The 19,343-nt window shown below is 39.9% G+C and overlaps 1 non-coding gene across 1 annotated transcript; it reads right to left on the reverse strand.

Moving 5' to 3' along the window:
- Positions 1–9,238: 9,238 nt before the first annotated feature.
- LOC112782008 (small nucleolar RNA R71) lies at positions 9,239–9,346 on the reverse strand. The gene has a single exon (XR_003192752.1). It is a non-coding gene; the product is annotated as a small nucleolar RNA R71 (small nucleolar RNA).
- Between the last annotated feature and the right edge of the window lie 9,997 nt (positions 9,347–19,343).

Below are 19,343 nucleotides of genomic sequence, written 5' to 3' on the forward strand. Positions count from 1 at the left end.
TGAGTCTGGAGCTTTAATTTGTTGAGTTTTGTGTCATTACTTGTTTATCACTAAGTCTGCTCAATGAATGTTACAGAATTGGATCACAGTCTCATCAGGATTATGGACCATAAACCCAAAGCAAAAGGAAATCAGGGAAAGGCCTCAAAGCCCAAGAAACACAACAGAAGCTCAATTTAGAAAGTGTATAAATAGGATAGAATTTAAGTTAGTTAGGATCATCGGGAGAGAACTTTAGATCATTTTCTTTTAGTTTTGTAATTGAATTCAGAGCTATGACTCACTAAACCCCTTTCATTGGGTTAGGGAGCTCTATTGTAATTCAATGAATCAATAATAGTTTTATCTTCTTCTTCAATCTTTTCTCTTGAATTTTGTTAGAAAGCTTCTCGATCTAATTCCATTGGTAGTTGTCTTGGGAAAGAAACTACCCATAATTGGAATCCTTCGGAACCTTGGGAAAGGAATGGAGGATTCATGCTAGAGAAGCTTTCTCACAGTGAATTGGATTGGGGTTTGGATGGATATTGTGACATGTAATCCTACCAAATTGTGGTTCATGAACTGTGTGGTATAATCAGTGATCGAGCATCATCTCTTCTTATGAATATTTAAACCAAGGGATTGGGAATTTGTTCGTTTTTAGAGAGAATTGGTGAGCCAAGGGATTGGGATCCAATCATATAAGATTGCCAAGCAAAATTCAATGAATGCATTGGTTGAGGAAGGAATAAAAATGTTTTGATTTGGAGATCTCAATATCTCCTAACACCCAATGAATTCCCCATTTCTGATCTACCACTTTCTCTTTACATTCTGCAATTAAATTCATGCAATCACCCCATCCCTTTTAATTTCAGCAATTTAGCTTCTCGCTCTTTAATTCATGCAATTTTACATTCCGCAATTCTCATCTAAATTTTGATTCCGCTCAACTAGAACATACTTCTAATCCGAATTGCTCACTCAACCAATCCTTGTGGGATTCGACCTCACTCTATTGTGAGTTTTTACTTGACGATAACCGGTGCACTTGCCGGAAGGAATTTTTCCGATCGTGCAATTTCTAAATCGTAGCATAACAAGTTTATGCGCATCACCTTGCCTTTGCCTTTCCTCTGTGAGGCATACATCCTGAAAAACAGAAAACCAGAAATGAATAAAAAATAGGAAAGCAAATAGGCAATTAAACAAAGGAAACTCAAAGCGGTAAGGGAGAAATAGAATAAGGAAAATGAGCAATTGAAATGTGATTGAATTAATGTTAAATGGAAAGAAAATATCAATATGCCATAGTGAGAAGTTAGAGGAAGTAAAAGTAATCAGAAAAGAGGTCAAGAGGGTTAGTTTGGTAAAAAGAAATTAGTAAATTAAAATTAGTGAGTTAGGAAAGTAAGTGGCATAGAAAAATTCCATATAACAAGGATTCACAGGTAAGAATAGAAGTACTCATAATCGAATAGAGAAAACAGGGTGATGCTGATTCGAATAGAAGTAAAGAAATCAGAAATTGGAATCGGTGAATCACAAATGCAGGTTATGAACCAGGAAATCAAAGAGGATAAGAAAGTCTGCCATAGCATTCATGTAATGGTTTGGGTAAAGCAGAGTAAAATAGATTTCAGAAATGCCAAACCAAAACATGAATGAAAATAATTTAAAAAAAAAAATTTAGGCAGCATTCCGGCTAAAATTGGATTGTCCCGGAAAATAAACAGCAATCATATCAGTTCATATGAATTAAAAAAAATCAAGCTGCATGTACATAGATATAAAATAAACATAAAAACTCAATGTAAACAGCAGCAACATACTAGAAAGCAGCATATGAATTATGATTATAGTAGCAACATATTTGCACATAGGATAAAATAGTAGTAAGAACAGTGCAAGTAAACAGACCTAGATCCACTAACCACAGCCTAAGCTACCTAACAACCTAAAAATCCACTACAACATGCAAGTCTAGCTATCCTAATCATGAACATAAACGGAATAAAAAAGACAGAAAAGTGACGAACGGATAAAAAGGGTTGCGTGTTGCGAAACCTGGTAAGCGGAAGTGGTGGGACAGGGAAGAAGGTGGCTGCGGCGGCGTCCGGCACGGTGGTTGGTGCACGGCGTCGCGGTGGTGGCTGATGGGGGCAGTGGCGGTGAGGGTTTTGGGTTGGTGATAGAAGAAGGGGGGTGCGGTTGGGTGGCGGAGAGAGAGGGGGGCGCGGCTGGGTGGCCGGCGGTGGGGGCGGTGGTCGCGGAGGCAGTGGTGGAGAGGGGAGGAGAGAGGAGGAAGGGAGAAGAAGGGAGGGGAGGGGGTTCGGGCAGTGGCGTACGGGGTGGCGGCGACGTCTGGGTGGCCGGCGGTGGCGGCTGGGTGGTGCTGGGTGGTGGTTGGAATAAGAGGGAGCAAAGAGGGAGAAGAGGGTTGGGGGTGGAGGGGGGCTCGCGACTGATAGGGTTCGCGGGCTGGGGGGTTATATTTTCAAATCCACGCGGCCGCATGGGGCACGCAGTCGCGTGGTTGGGGCGAAAATGGGAGTGACGCGATCACGTGGGGTGCGCAATCGCATGAGAGAGGGGGAAAGAAGGGTGACGCGGTCGCGTGGGTCGCGCGATCGCGTCGCTGGAATTTGTGCTAAACGCACGACTCCAGCGCCGTTTTAGCGCAACTCTCTGTCTCCTTTTGGGGTGATGTGCAATTCATGCGACGCGATCGCGTCGCTCACGCGGTCGCGTGGGATTGGTATTGTACAAGTGACGCGGTCGCATGGGGCATGCGATCGCGTGGGCCAATTTGTGCGAAACGCACAGGGGCCACACGATTCCAGCCTAACTTTCTGTTCGTTGGATCCTTACACCGATATATATATCACGCGGCCGCGTCGGTCACGCGGTCGCATGGGTGGTGTTTTTCGCTATATGACGCGATCGCATGAGGTATGCGGTCGCGTCGTGCAACCCTTTTTTTTTTTAAACTGAAAAATGCAAGATGTAGTGGTTAACATGAATGCTATGCATGATTCCAGGTTAATGTTAAAATAAAATAAAAAAAAGTAAATTGAAAATAATAAACAAGAAATAGATTGAGAAAGAAGCGTCCATACCATGGTGGGTTGTCTCCCACCTAGCACTTTTAGTTAAAGTCCTTAAGTTGGACATTGGAAGAGTATCCTGTTATGGTTCTCTATGTTTAAATTCGTCCAAAAATTTCCACCAGTGCTTGGAATGCCAATAGCCTCCTGGGTCCCAAACTAGGCATGTAAAGCTTCTGAGCAGCTTCGAACAGATATTCAGCCTCCCGGGATGACGAATGTCAGAATATAATCCATGATCCCAAGCTGTGTTTTTTTAGATTCGCCTCCGTTTTGATTTGCAAGTTTCCATTCGGGCGGGTTAAAAAGTAGAATCTCACCGTGGTGACCAAACGTTCTCCGTGATCCATGCAATTGAGCATGATACCAATCCGTGTACTTCGAGGTGAAGCGTGGAACCTTATTGAACCTGGTGCACCAACTCTGAGTATGAGCCAATTCCCTCTTACTCTTAAAGCCGTAGAGAGCTCTATGTTGGCCATCTGTTTCAAGCAAACCATATTCAAGTGAATAAGTAAGATTATAAGTTAAGGATTGTACCCACTTGAAGCTTATATTAGGTGGTAATGGCCTTGGGATAGGTGTTTTTGGTGGTTCTGCAAATTTCGTTTTCTTGTGCTCTTCTGTGAATTCTTCCACTTCTTTGCAAAGATCTTCAATTGTATCTGTGTCCTGGTCAAAGTCTTTGGTGTCTTCCTCATCACTTGAGTCGTAGATTGGAGGTTGAGAGAAATCTACCTCCGAATCATCCTCATATTCACTTGGGAAAAAATTCTTCGATCTCAGAGAATTCACTTGTGGACGCAAGTTCATCACTAGGAGAACTAGACTTGTGACTATCATCATCAAGGAATTTTGCTTCTTGGATTATTCCGTCTGATTCTTCATAAACGACTTGCCTTGGAGATTGTACGGTATCCTCCTTAGCATCAACTGTAGCATCTTGGACGGAGTTTTCCTCAATTCTGGATTCCCAAGGAAGTTCAGCATCTCCTAGATCTTCAACCAACTCTTCTTCTTGAACAATGATAGCTTCTTCCACTTGTTCTAGTACGAATTCATTCTCTGTCTTGTCCACTGGAGTCTCTAGTATTTCTTTCATGCTACGCTCTTCTTCGGGCTGTCCACATGGAGCTGTGGTTGGTCCTTGCATATTTGAGCGCCTAGTGGCCCATTGAATTAGTGCTTGCTCCAGTTGTTGAATGGTTGTTTGAAATTTAATTACTGTTTCTTTTAGGCGATCCTCTGCTTCGCGGTTTGCCAGACTTGGACATGATACAAAGGAAAGTGGTGATGATTGGGAATGATTGGATTGGTATTGGGGTAAGGAAGGACCATATGATGGCGAATGATGAAGAGAAGCTTGTGAGTGTGGTGGTTCGAGGTTATGTTGAAAGGATGGTTCATATGCACGGGGTGGGGCTTGTTGGTAGTTACAAGGTTGTCCACCATGTCTTTCAGCTGGGTATGCACGGTAGAATGGTCGTTGTCCAGGATATCTCGGAGGGTGTTGCTGCCAAAAGGGTTGATTAGATCCTCTTGGTTCCATCCATCCTTGATTGGTCTGACCTTGATGCACATTCCTGCTGTAACTTCTATTTCCTTTAACAATATAAGAACCAAACTCAAAGCGAGAGGGGTGAGAGTTCATAGTAGCAAATAAAGATAAAAAGGAAAAACAAAAATAAATAAACAAGCAAAAGAAAAATATTTACAATAACCAATAATAAGGCACACGTTAGCAGTTCCCCGGCAACGGCGCCATTTTGAAGAACTGAAGATTGATGGTTTAGAGGTTATAGCAAACTCTCGTTGTAAGTAAGTTACTAAACCAAGCAATCAACTTTTCCCACAAACGTTTTGGGTGTCACAAGTAACAAACCCCTTAGAAATTGTTAACCGAGTATTCAAACCTCGGGTCGTCTTCTCAAGGAACTGCGAGGAAGTATGTTCTTATTATTGGTTATAAAGGTTGTAATCGGGGTTTAGAAGGTGAGAAGCAAGTAATTTAAATGATGAGTGAATTAAACGACAATTAAAAATAAATAATAACTGTAAAACAACTTTTGGCAAGATAAGGGAAATTAGAAGTCCAACTTAGCTATCCCTCTCAACAATAATGAAAGTTGTATCTTAATTCCACTTGGTCAACCTGTACCCGGGCAAGGAAAGTCAAGGGACTAATTGAATTGACCTTTGAATCCTATTTATTTCCTAAGAAAAGGTTGGGATTACTTAGGTCCAGCTCAATTAGCAAGATAACGATTATCAATTATGTTGAGTTTAATAACTGTTGAGTTACTAAGTTCTTAACCAGAACCAAAAGGGCAAAAAGTAAAATTGCTGGAATAATAAAAATATCCTTAGATGGGAAGCAATGGTAACTTAAATCAAAGGGAGCAATCATAAACTGAAAATACCTCAAATACCATTAATTCAGATAACTGTCTGTAACATGGAATAATTCATGAATCAAATTATAATAATCAATTCAAATGTTGGAATAAATAAATGTAGAACCAAAATAAAAGAACATTAAAACCTGGATCCAGAGTTACTCCCAAAACAAGAAGAAGTCCTAAATCCTAAAAAAGAGAGAGAGAATCTCTCTCTAAACTAAATCTAAATCATGAAAACTAGAAATTGGCGAGCTCCCTCTGAATGGGTGCATTCCCACACTTTATAACCTCTGGTCTATGCTGTCTGTACTTGGATCTGAGCCAAAAAGGGCTTCAGAATTCGCTGGGGGCGTATTCTGTAAATTCTGATACATGGCCTCTATCACGCGTCCGCGTGGGTCACGTGGTCGTGTCATGTGCGTTATGCTTAAGGCACGCGGTCGCGTCAGTCATGCGACCGCGTCATGTGCGTTCTGCTTAAGGCACGCGGTCGCGTCAGTCATGCGGCCGCGTCGCTGCTGATTCGTGCTTGACACGCGATCGCGTCATCCATGCGATCGCGTGAATACCAATTTCCTTCAAAGCTCCGTTTTGCTTTCTCCCATTTTTGTATGTTTCCTTTTTCATCCTTTAAGTCATTCTGCCTTAGAAAATCTGAAACTACTCAACACACTAATCACGGCATCGAATGGAAATAAAGGTAATTAAATTAATTGATTTTAAAGCTTAGGAAACATGTTTTTCACAATCTGACATAATAAGGAAGGGAAAGTAAAACCATGCAATTAATGTGAATAAGTAGGTGAAGAGTTGAATAAATTACTCTAATTAAGCACAAAAGAACTCATGAAATATGGGTTTATCAATGCCTCCAGACGATTAGCCATGCAGTGACAGCGCATCGGACCATTTTCCAGAGAGGATAAAAAGTAGCCATTGAAAACGGTGATGTCCTTACATAAAGCCAGCCATGGAAAGGAGTAGGATTGATTGGATGAAGACAGCAGGAAAGCAGAGGTTCAGAGGAACGAAAGCATCTCTATGCGCTTATCTGAAATTCTCACCAATGATTTACATAAGTATTTCTATCCTTATTTTATTATATATTTTCGAAAACTCCATAACTATTTTATATCCGCCTGACTGAGATCTACAAGGTGACCATAGCTTGCTTCATACCAACAATCTCCGTGGGATCGACCCTTACTCACGTAAGGTTTATTACTTGGACGACCCAGTGCACTTGCTGGTTAGTTGTATCGAAGTTGTGAATGAAAAACAATTTATTAAGACGTGCGTACCAAGTTTTTTGCGCCGTTGCCTGAGATCACAATTTCGTGCACCAAGTTTTTGGCGCCGTTGCCGGGGATTGTTCGAGTTTGGACAACTGACGGTTCATCTTGTTGCTCATATTAGGTAATTTTCTTTTTGTTTTCTTTTCAAAAAAAAATTTTTTCAAAACTTTTCAAAAATTTCTCACCTGTTTTCGAAAAAAAAAATAATATAAATCTTTTCAAAAATATATTTTTCTTCAGAATTTTTAAGAATGAATTTTAGTGTTTCATGATGATTTGTTGAATCCTGGCTGGCTGTAAGCCATGTCTAATCTTTTGGACTGGGGTTTCAACTTATCATCACAAGAGTTTGTTGATTCTCACACACTTAGTTGCTCTATACATGGAAAGTATCAATATCTTCTAAAGCTTGGCTGGCTATTAAGCCATGTCTAACCCTCAGATTGGAGCTTTAGACTAAGATTGCAAAATTCCTGGAATTCATATTAAAAATTTTGGAATCCTTATTTTTCTTTTTCAAATAATTTTCGAAAAATCCAAAAAAAAAATCATAAAAATAAAAAATATTTCATGTTTCTTGTTTGAGTCTTGAGTCAAGTTGAAAGTTTGGTGTCAATTGCATATTCATCTTGCATTTTTCGAAAAATTCATGCATTCATAGTGTTCTTTATGATCTTCAAGTTGTTCTTGGTAAGTCTTCTTATTTAATCTTGATGTTTTCATGTTTTGTGTCTTTTCTTGTTTTTCATATGCATTCTTGCATTCATAGTGTCTATACATGAAAAATTTTTAAGTTTGGTGTCTTGCATATTTTCTTTGCATTAAAAATTTTTCAAAAATAAGTTCTTGATGTTCATCTTGACATTCAAAGTGTTCTTGGTGTTCATCTTGACATTCATAGCATTCTTGCATGCATTCATTGTTTTGATCCAAAATTTTCATGCATTGAGTCTTTTTCATGTTTTTCCCTCTCATCATTAAAAATTCAAAAATAAAAAAAAATATCTTTCCCTTTTTTACTCATAAATTTCGAAAATTTGAGTTGACTTCTTCAAAACTTTTTTAAAATCTAGTTGTTTTTATGAGTCAAATCAAATTTTCAATTTAAAAATCTTATCTTTTTCAAAATCTTTTCCAAAAATCAATTCTTTTTCATTTTTCTTAGTTATTTTCGAAAATTATAAAAATCTTTTCCAAAAATCTTTTCCTTAATTTTATCTCATAATTTTCGAAAATAACATCATCAATTAATGTTTTGATTCAAAAATTTCAAGTTTGTTACTTGCTTGTTAAGAAAGATTCAAACTTTGAGTTCTAGAATCATATCTTGCGATTTCTTGTGAATCAAGTCATTAATTGTTATTTTGAAAACCAAATCTTTTTCAAAACTAATTTAAATCATATCTTTTCAAAAATATCTCTTTATCTTATCTTTTTCAAAATTTGATTTTAAAATATCCTTTCTAACTTCTTATCTTCTTATCTTTTCAAAATTGATTTTCAAATTTGTTTCAACTAACTAACTAACTTTTTGTTTGTTTCTTATCTTTTTCAAAACTACCTAACTAACTCCCTCTCTCTCTAATTTTCGAAAATATCTTCCCTCTTTTTCAAAATTTTTTTTAATTAACTAATTATTTTAATTTTTGATTTTAATTCTCGAAAATTACTAACCTTTTTCAAAAACTATTTTCGAAAATCACTAACTCTTTTTCAAAAATTATTTTCAAAAATTCTCTCTCTCTTATCTCCTTCTATTTATTTATTCATCTACTAACACTTCATCTCACCCAAATTCGAACCCCCTCTTCAATCTGTGTTCGAATTTTTTTCTTCTTCTTTTCTTCTACTCACATAGGGACCTCTATACTGTGGTAAAAAGGACCCCTACTATTATTATTTTTTTGTCCCTCTTTTTCATATGAGCAGGAGCAAGGACAAGAACATTCTTGTTGAAGCAGATCCAGAACCTGAAAGGACTCTGAAGAGGAAACTAAGAGAAGCTAAATTATAACAATCCAGCAAGCACCTTTCAGAAATTTTCGACCAAGAAGACGAGATGGCAGCCGAAAATAATAATAATGCAAGGAGGATGCTTGGTGACTTTACTGCACCTAATTCCAATTTACATGGAAGAAGCATCTCCATTCCTGCCATTGGAGCAAACAATTTTGAGCTGAAACCTCAATTAGTTTCTCTGATGCAGCAGAACTGCAAGTTTCATGGACTTCCATCTGAAGATCCTTTTCAGTTCTTAACTGAATTCTTGCAGATATGTGATACTGTTAAGACTAATGGAGTAGATCCTGAAGTCTACAGGCTCATGCTTTTCCCTTTTGCTGTAAGAGACAGAGCTAGAGTATGGTTGGACTCTCAACCCAAAGATAGCCTGAACTCTTGGGATAAGCTGGTCAAGGCTTTCTTAGCCAAGTTCTTTCCTCCTCAAAAGCTGAGTAAGCTTAGAGTGGATGTTCAGAGTTTCAGATAGAAAGAAGGTGAATCCCTCTATGAAGCTTGGGAGAGATGCAAAGAACTGACCAAAAAGTGTCCTTCTGACATGCTTTCAGAATGGACCATCCTGGACATATTCTATGATGGTCTGTCTGAATTAGCTAAAATGTCATTGGATACCTCTGCAGGTGGATCCATTCACTTAAAGAAAATGCCTATAGAAGCTCAAGAACTCATTGACATTGTTGCTTATAACCAGTTCATGTACACTTCTGAGAGGAATCCTGTGAGTAATGGGACGCCTATGAAGAAGAGAGTTCTTGAAATTGATACTCTGAATGCCATATTGGCTCAGAATAAAATATTGACTCAGCAAGTCAATATGATTTCTCAGAGTCTGAATGGAATGCAAGCTGCATCCAACAGTACTCAAGAGGCGCCTTCTGAAGAAGAGGCCTATGATCCTGAGAACCCTGCAATAGCAGAGGTGAATTACATGGGTGAACCTTATGGAAACACCTATAACCCCTCATGGAGAAATCACCCAAATCTCTCATGGAAGGATCAACAAAAGCCTCAACAAGGCTTTAATAATGGTGGAAGGAATAGGTTTAACAATAGTAAACCTTTTCCATCATCCACTCAGCAACAGACAGAGAACTCTGAACAAAATACCTCTAATTTAGCAAACTTAGTCTCTGATCTATCTAAGGCCACTGTAAGATTTATGAATGAAACAAGGTCCTCCATTAGAAATTTGGAGGCACAAGTGGGCCAGCTGAGTAAAAGGATCACTGAAATCCCTCCTAGTACTCTCCCAAGCAATACAGAAGAAAATCCTAAAGGAGAGTGCAAGGCCATTGACATAGTCAACACGGCCGAATCTAGAGAGGAAGGGGAGGACGTAAATCCTAGTGAGGAAGACCTCCTGGGACATCTAGTGATCAATAAGGAGTTTCCCTTTGAGGAACCAAAGGAATCTGAGACTCATCTAGAGACCATAGAGATTCCATTGAACCTCTTTATGCCCTTCATGAGCTATGACGAGTATTCATGTTCTGAAGAGAATGAGGATGTTACTGAAGAGCAAGTTACCAAGTACCTTGGTGCAATCATGAAGCTGAATGCCAAATTATTTGGTATTGAGACTTAGGAAGATGAACCTCCCTTGTTCACCAATGAACTAAGTGATCTGGATTAACTGACATTGCCTCAGAAGAAACAGGATCCTGGAAAGTTTGTAATACCTTGTACCATAGGCAACATGATCTTTGAAAAGGCTCTGTGTGACCTTGGTTCAGGGATAAACCTCATGCCCCTATCTGTAATAGAGAAACTGGGAATCTTTGGGGTGCAAGCTACTAAAATCTCATTAGAGATGGTAGACATTTCAAGAAAACAGGCTTATGGACAAGTAGAGGACGTGTTAGTAAAGGTTGAAGGCCTTTACATCCCTGCTGATTTCATAATCCTTGATACTGGGAAGGATGAGGATGAATCCATCATCCTTGGAAGACCTTTCCTAGCCACAGCAAGAGCTGTGATTGATGTTGACAGAGGTGAATTAGTCCTTCAATTGAATGAGGACTCCCTTGTGTTTACAACTCAAGGTTACCCTTCTGTAAACATGGAAAAGAGGCACAGTAAGCTTCTCTCAAAACAGAGTCAACCAGAGCCCCCACAGTCAAACTCTAAGTTTGGTGTTGGGAGGCCACAACCAAACCCTAAGTTTGGTGTTGAACTCCCATATCCAAACTCTAAGTTTGGTGTTGGGAAGTCTCAACAATGCTCTGAACATCTGTAAGGCTCCATGAGAGCCCACTTTCAAGCTATTGACATTAAAGAAGCGCTTGTTGGGAGGCAACCCAATTTTTATTTATCTAATTTTATTTTTCTTGTTCTTTCATGTTTTATTAGGTTCATGATCATGTGGAGTCACAAAATAAATATAAAAATTGAAAACGGAATCAAAAACAGCAGAAGAAAAATCACACCCTGGAGGAAGACCTTACTGGCGTTTAAACGCCAGTAAGAAGCATCTGGCTGGCGTTCAACGCCAGAACAGAGCATGGTTCCAGTGCTGAACGCCCAAAATGGGCAGCATCTGGGCGTTTGAACGCCAGAATTGCACCCTGGAGAAGAGCTGGCGCTGAACACCCAGAACAAGCATGGTTCTGGCGTTCAACGCCAGAAATGGGCAACAAATGGGCATTCAACGCCCAGAACAAGCACCAATCTGGCGCTGAACGCGCAGAGTTGTGTGCAAGGGCATTTTGCATGCCTAATTTGGTGCAAGGTTGTAAATCCTTGAACACCTCAGGATCTGTGGACCCCACAGAATCATCTCAGGATCTGTGGACCCCACAGGATCCCCACCTACCTCCACTCACTTCTTCTCACCCCTCTTTCACACAATCCCATAAACACTCTTCCCCAAAACTCTTCACCAATCACCTCAATCTCTCTTCCCTATCACCACTTCACCACTCACATCCATCCACTCTTCCCCATAAACCTACCTCATAAACTCCACCTACCTTCAAAATTCAAAATCAATTTCCCACCCAAACCCACCCTATATGGCTGAACCTTACCCCCCTCCCTTCCCTATATATAGCCCTCCATTCTTCCTCATTTTCACACAACACAACCCTCTCTTCTCTTCTTGGCCGAATACACCCCTCCCCCTCTCCTCCATATTTTCTTCTTCTTCTTCATCTATTCTTTCTTCTCTTGCTCGAGGGCGAGCAATATTCTATGTTTGGTGTGGTAAAAGCATAAGCTTTTTGTTTCTCCATTACCATTGACGGCACCCAAGACCGGAGAATCCTCTAGAAAAGGGAAAGAGAAGACAAAAGCTTCCACCTCCGAGTCATGGGAGATGGAAAGATTCATCTCCAAAGCTCATCAAGACCACTTCTATGATGTTGTGGCCAAGAAGAAGGTGATCCCCGAGGTCCCTTTCAAGCTCAAGAAGAATGAGTATCTGGAGATCCGACATGAAATCCAAAGAAAAGGTTGGGAAGTTCTAACAAACCCCATCCAACAAGTCGGCATCCTAATGGTTCAAGAGTTCTATGCCAATGCATGGATCACTAGGAACCATGATCAAAGTATGAACCCAAACCCAAAGAATTATATTACAATGGTTCGGGGTAAATACTTAGATTTTAGTCCGGAAAATGTGAGGTTGGCATTTAACTTGCCTATGATGCAAGGAGATGCATGCCCCTACACTAGAAGGGTCAACTTTAATCAAAGGTTGGACCAAGTCCTCATGGACATATGTGTGGAAGGAGCTCAATAGAAGATTGACTCCAAAGGCAAGCCGGTTCAATTAAGAATACTAGACCTCAAGCCTGTAGCTAGAGGATGGTTGGAATTCATCCAACGCTCCATCATCCCCACTAGCAACCGATCTGAAGTTACTGTGGATCGGGCCATCATGATCCATAGCATCATGATTGGAGAGGAAGTAGAAGTTCATGAAGTCATCTCCCTTGAACTCTACAAAATAGCCGAAAAGCCCTCTCCTGGGGCAAGGCTAGCTTTTCCTCATCTTATTTGCCATCTATGTTACTCAGCTGGAGCTTTCATAGAAGGAGACATTTCCATTGAGGAAGAGAAGCCCATCACTAAGAAAAGGATGGAGCAAGCAAGAGAGCCCATTTATGGATCTCAAGAGACGCATGAAGCTCATCACCATGAGATCCCGGAGATGCCTCAAATGCATTTTCCTCCACAAAACTATTGGGAGCAAATCAACATCTCCCTAGGAGAATTAAGTTCCAACATGGGACAATTAAGGGTGGAACATCAAGAGCACTCCATCATCCTTCATGAAATAAGAGAAGATCAAAAAGCAATGAGGGAGGAGCAACAAAGACAAAGAAGAGACATAGAAGAGCTCAAGGACATCATTGGTTCCTCAAGAAGGAAATGCCACCATCACTAAGGTGGACTCATTCCTTGTTCTTACATTCTCTGTTTTTCGTTTTCTCTATGTTAAGTGCTTATCCATGTTTATGTCTTCATTACATGATCATAAGTATTTAGTAACTTTGTCTTAAAGTTATGAATGTCCTATGAATCCATCACCTCTCTTAAATGAAAACTGTTTTAATTCAAAAGAACAAGAAGTACATGAGTTTCGAATTTATCCTTGAACTTAGTTTAATTATATTGATGTGGTGACAATGCTTCTTGTTTTCTGAATGAATGCTTGAACAGTGCATATGTCTTTTGAAGTTGTTGTTTAAGAATGTTAAATATGTTGGCTCTTGAAAGAATGATGATAAGGAGACATGTTATTTGATAATCTGAAAAATCATAAAAATGATTCTTGAAGCAAGAAAAAGCAGCAAAGAACAAAGCTTGCAGAAAAAAAAATAGCGAAAAAATAGAAAGAAAAAAAAGAGAAAAAACAAGCAGAAAAAGCCAAAAGCTCTTAAAACCAAGAGGCAAGAGCAAAAAGCCAATAACCCTTAAAACCAAAAGGCAAGGGTAAATAAAAAGGATCCCAAGGCTTTGAGCATCAGTGGATAGGAGGGCCTAAAGGAATAAAATCCTGGCCTAAGCGGCTAAACCAAGCTGTCTCTAACCATGTGCTTGTGGCGTGAAGGAGTCAAGTGAAAACTTGAGACTGAGCAGTTAAAGTCAAGGTCCAAAGCAAAAGAAGAGTGTGCTTAAGAACCCTGGACACCTCTAATTGGGGACTTTAGCAAAGCTGAGTCACAATCTGAAAAGGTTCACCCAATTATGTGTCTGTGGCATTTATGTATCCGGTGGTAATACTGGAAAACAAAGTGCTTAGGGCCACGGCCAAGACTCATAAAATAGCTATTTTCAAGAATCATCATACTGAACTAGGAGAATCAATAACACTATCTGAACTCTGAGTTCCTATAGATGCCAATCATTCTGAACTTCAATGGATAAAGTGAGATGCCAAAACTATTCAAGAGGCAAAAAGCTACAAGTCCCGCTCATTTAATTGGAGCTATTTTTCATTGATAGTTTGGAATTTATAGTATATTCTCTTCTTTTTATCCTATTTGATTTTCAGTTGCTTGGGGACAAGCAACAATTTAACTTTGGTGTTGTGATGAGCGGATAATTTATATGCTTTTTGGCATTGTTATTAGTATATTTTTAGTAGAATCTAGTTACTTTTAGGGATGTTTTCATTAGTTTTTATGTTAAATTCACATTTCTGGACTTTACTATGAGTTTGTGTGTTTTTCTGTGATTTCTGGTATTTTCTGGCTGAAATTGAGGGACTTGAGCAAAAATCAGATTTAGAGGTTGAAGAAGGACTGCTGATGCTGTTGGATTCTGACCTCCCTGCACTAAAAGGGAGTTGAACGCCAGTTCTACGATGCTGTCTGGAGTTGAACGCCAGAAACACGTCACAAGCCAGAGTTGAACACCATAAATACGTTACAAACTGGCGTTCAACTCCAAGATTGACCTCTACACGTGTAACATTCAAGCTCAGCCCAAGCACACACCAAGTGGGCCCCGAAATGGATTTATGCATCAATCACTTACTTCTGTAAACCCTAGTAACTAGTTTAGTATAAATAGGACTTTTTACTATTGTATTAGACATCTTTTGATCATTTTTAGATCTCTAGACCTCCATGGGAGGCTGGCCACTCGGCCTTGCTTACCCTATGTTCACTTATGTATTTTTAACGGTAGAGTTTCTACACTCCATAGATTAAGGTGTGGAGCTCTGCTGTTCCTCAAAGATTAATGCAAAGTACTACTGTTTTTCTATTCAATTCAACTTATTCCGCTTCTAAGATATTCATTCGCACTTCAACCTGAATGTGATGAACGTGACAATTATCATCATTCCCCCACGAACGCGTGCCTGACAACCACTTCCGTTCCACCTTAGATTGAATGAGTATCTCTTGGATCTCTTAATCAGAATCTTCGTGGTATAAGCTAGATTGATGGCGGCATTCATGAGAGTTCGGAAAGTCTAAACCTTGTCTGTGGTATTCCGAGTAGGACTCTAGGATTGAATGACTGTGACGAACTTCAAACTCGCGAGTGCTAGGCGTAGTGACAGACGCAAAAGGAGGGTGAATCCTATTCCAGTATGATCAAGAACCTCAGATGATTAGCCGTGCTGTGACAGAGCATTTGGACCATTTTCACAAGAGGATGGGATGTAGCCATTGACAAGGGTGATGCCTCCAGACGATTAGCCATGCAGTGACAGCGCATCGGACCATTTTCCAGAGAGGATAAAAAGGTAGCCATTGACAACGGTGATGTCCTTACATAAAGCCAGCCATGGAAAGGAGTAGGATTGATTGGATGAAGACAGCAGGAAAGCAGAGGTTCAGAGAAAAGCATCTCTATGCGCTTATCTGAAATTCTCACCAATGATTTACATAAGTATTTCTATCCTTATTTTATTATATATTTTCGAAAACTCCGTAACTATTTTATATCCGCCTGACTGAGATCTACAAGGTGACCATAGCTTGCTTCATACCAACAATCTCCGTGGGATCGACCCTTACTCACGTAAGGTTTATTACTTGGACGACCCAGTGCACTTGCTGGTTAGTTGTATCGAAGTTGTGAATGAAAAACAATTTATTAAGACGTGCTTACCAAGTTTTTGGCGCCGTTGCCTGAGATCACAATTTCGTGCACCAGCAGGAAGGAGTCATTTACCCAATCTTGGACAGCCCCTGGGTCAGCCCCGTGCATGTCGTGCCCAAAAAGGGAGGAATCACTGTAGTTCCCAATGAGAGGAACGAACTAATTCCTACAAGGACCGTTACAGGATGGCGGATGTGCATAGACTATCGGAAACTCAATGAGGCTACACGAAAGGATCATTTCCCCCTCCCTTTCATGGATCAGATGTTGGAAAGACTCGCAGGACACACATATTACTATTTTCTTGATGGTTATTCAGGATATAACCAAATAGTGGTTGATCCTAGAGACCAAGAGAAAACTTCATTTACTTGTCCATATGGAGTGTTTGCCTATAGGCGCATGCCATTTGGGCTGTGTAATGCACCTGCGACTTTCCAACGCTGCATGCTTTCCATCTTTTCAGATATGATAGAGAAATTCATTGAAGTTTTTATGGATGATTTCTCGGTATTCGGAGATTCCTTTACTAGCTGCCTGAATCACCTTGCCTTGGTATTGAAAAGGTGCCAAGAGACCAATCTGATCTTAAACTGGGAGAAATGTCACTTTATGGTGATAGGAGGAATAGTCCTTGGCCATAAGGTTTCTAACCAAGGCATTGAAGTGGACAGGGCTAAAGTGGAACTTATTGAAAAACTTCCTCCACCCAGTGATGTTAAGGCAATTAGGAGCTTTTTAGGGCATGCGGGTTTTTACAGAAGGTTTATTAAAGATTTTTCAAAGATAGCCAAGCCCTTAAGCAATCTCCTTGTATCTAATACACCATTTATCTTCGATGAAACATACATGTTAGCATTTGAAAATTTGAAAATGAGGTTGTCCTCTGCTCCTATCATTTCCCCACCTGATTGGAACTTACCATTTGAATTGATGTGTGACGCATCTGATTTTGCAGTTGGGGCAGTGTTAGGATAGAGGAAAGATAACTTAGTCCATATGATATACTATGCGAGCAAAGTCCTTAATGATACTCAAAGAAATTATACCACTACTGAAAAGGAGTTGCTAGCAATAGTTTTTGCATTTGACAAGTTTAGATCGTACCTCATTAGCGCTAAAGTGATTGTTTTTACAGATCACACAGCACTTAAATATTTGTTTGCCAAGAAAGAATCAAAACCAAGACTAATAAGATGGATCTTATTGTTGCAAGAATTCAATATTGAAATCAGAGACAAGAAAGGAGTGGAGAACAAGGTAGCAGATCACCTATCCAGGATTCCTCACGATAAAGGCGGAACACCTGATACAAGTGTGAACGAGCTCTTCCCTGATGAGCAGTTGATGACAGTTCACAAAGCACCATGGTTCGCAGACATTGCCAACTTCAAGGCAACTGGGGCCTTGCCTCCAGAGATCAATAAACATCAAAAAAGGAAGCTCGTGAATGATGCAAAGTACTTTGCCTGGGATGAGCCATATATATTCAAGAAGTGTTCAGATAGAATCCTTAGAAGATGTGTTTCGGAAGAAGAAGGACGAGAGGTCCTATGAAATTGCCACGGCTCATGCTATGGAGGCCACTTTGGAGGGGAAAGAACTGCAGCTAAGGTGTTACAAAGCGGATTCTTTTGGCCCACCCTTTTCAAGGATGCCAAAGAACTAGTGAAGAGCTGCAATGAATGCCAAGGATCTGGGAACTTGCCCAAAAGAAATGAGATGCCACAAAATTTCATCTTGGAACTGGAACTGTTTGATGTGTGGGGAATCGATTTCATGGGACCATTCCCAACCTCATATGCAAACAAGTACATCTTAGTAGCAGTGGATTACGTTTCCAAGTGGGTAGAGGCTATTGCAACCCCAACAAATGATAACAAGGTGGTCATGAACTTCCTCAGAAAGAATATCTTTAGCCGGTTTGGAGTTCCACGAGCACTCATCAGTGATGGAGGGAGCCATTTTTGCAACAGACCACTAGAGGCTCTTCTCCTACGATATGGGGTAAGACACAAGGTAGCCATGCCTTACCATCCCCAAACAAGTGGACAAACTGAGATATCCAACAGAGAGCTAAAGAGGATTCTGGAAAAGACTGTGGGTGCATCAAGAAAAGATTGGTCGAAGAAGCTGGATGATGCTCTTTGGGCATACAGAACAGCATTCAAAACACCACTTGGAATGTCCCCATATCAACTGGTGTATGGGAAAGCTTGTCATTTACCACTGGAGCTGGAACACAAAGCTCTTTGTGCTATCAAGATACTAAATTTTGACAGCATTGCTGCTGGTGCAAAGAGGATCTTGCAACTGCAAGAGATGGAGGAATTCAGGTCACAAGCCTATGAAAATACCAAGATATATAAAGAGAAGGCAAAGAGAAGACATGACCTGCATCTTGAACCCAGGAGTTTCGAAAAAGGGCAGCAAGTACTCCTCTACAATTCCAAATTAAGACTGTTCCCAGGAAAACTCAAATCAAGGTGGTCCGGGACTTTTCTTGTCACAAGGGTCTCACCATATGGACACATCGAAATCATGGATGAAGGTTCAGAGAGGACTTTTATAGTGAACGGACAAAGACTCAAGCATTATCTGGGCAACATGGGAGAAAACCCCAGAGTAAAGTATCATCTCAAGTAAAGGAGGAATCGTCGAGCTAGCGACGATAAAAAAAGCGCTCTGTTGGGAGGCAACCCAACCTCAGGTAGTTTCCTTTTCATTTTTTATTTCAATAAAGTAAAGTTGTTTCCCCTGTATTGCGAGAAGCTAAGTTTGGTGTTCCACACCAAAACAATCCAAGAGTGAAAGTGTAATTCTAAGTTTGGTGTTTCACCAAAGGAATTCAGTTAGAATCACACACCACTCCTAAAGCACATTGCTAGCTCCAGTCAATCAATGGAAACCACTTAGATTTAGTTAGATTTTAGTTAATAATTGTTTTGTTAAACAACAAGATATGAGGTTCTATGCATAAATGCAAGGTTCTGTACTAGGCAAGGAACTAAGTTTGGTGTTCACACACCAAATTAAGTTCATAAGTCACAAGTATACATGCAAGTTAACTGTTTCTCGAGTGCTTTGGGAACAAGCAACTTCCAATAACTTTGTAGGAATCTTATGAGGAAATGGTGCACTTTCACCCAAGGAAGTGAGGTAGCAAAGACCAGGATGATGACAAAAAGAGGGCAACTAGAAACCATCACCTGAAGGTTATATTGTCACTTAATTCCATGTACTTAGAATGTTAAAAATTGGAAGTCCGAATGCAATCTTGATTAATAGTTACATATTAGTTTGAACCTTTTTAAATTCTATCTTTTAAAGTTTTGTGTTGAAGAGGTCTATGATTGCTAGTCTTTATGTCACTGCATCCTTGTGTTACTTACTTGTATGCTGGTCCCTTTGAATCAAATGAAAAGAGAATGAGTGTTTACAAAAGGCCAGAGTGGAGTTCATACTATGGAGTAAGTTCATGA

Source organism: Arachis hypogaea, chromosome 19 (assembly GCF_003086295.3).
Source record: "Arachis hypogaea cultivar Tifrunner chromosome 19, arahy.Tifrunner.gnm2.J5K5, whole genome shotgun sequence".
Classification (NCBI taxonomy): Eukaryota; Viridiplantae; Streptophyta; class Magnoliopsida; order Fabales; family Fabaceae; genus Arachis; species Arachis hypogaea.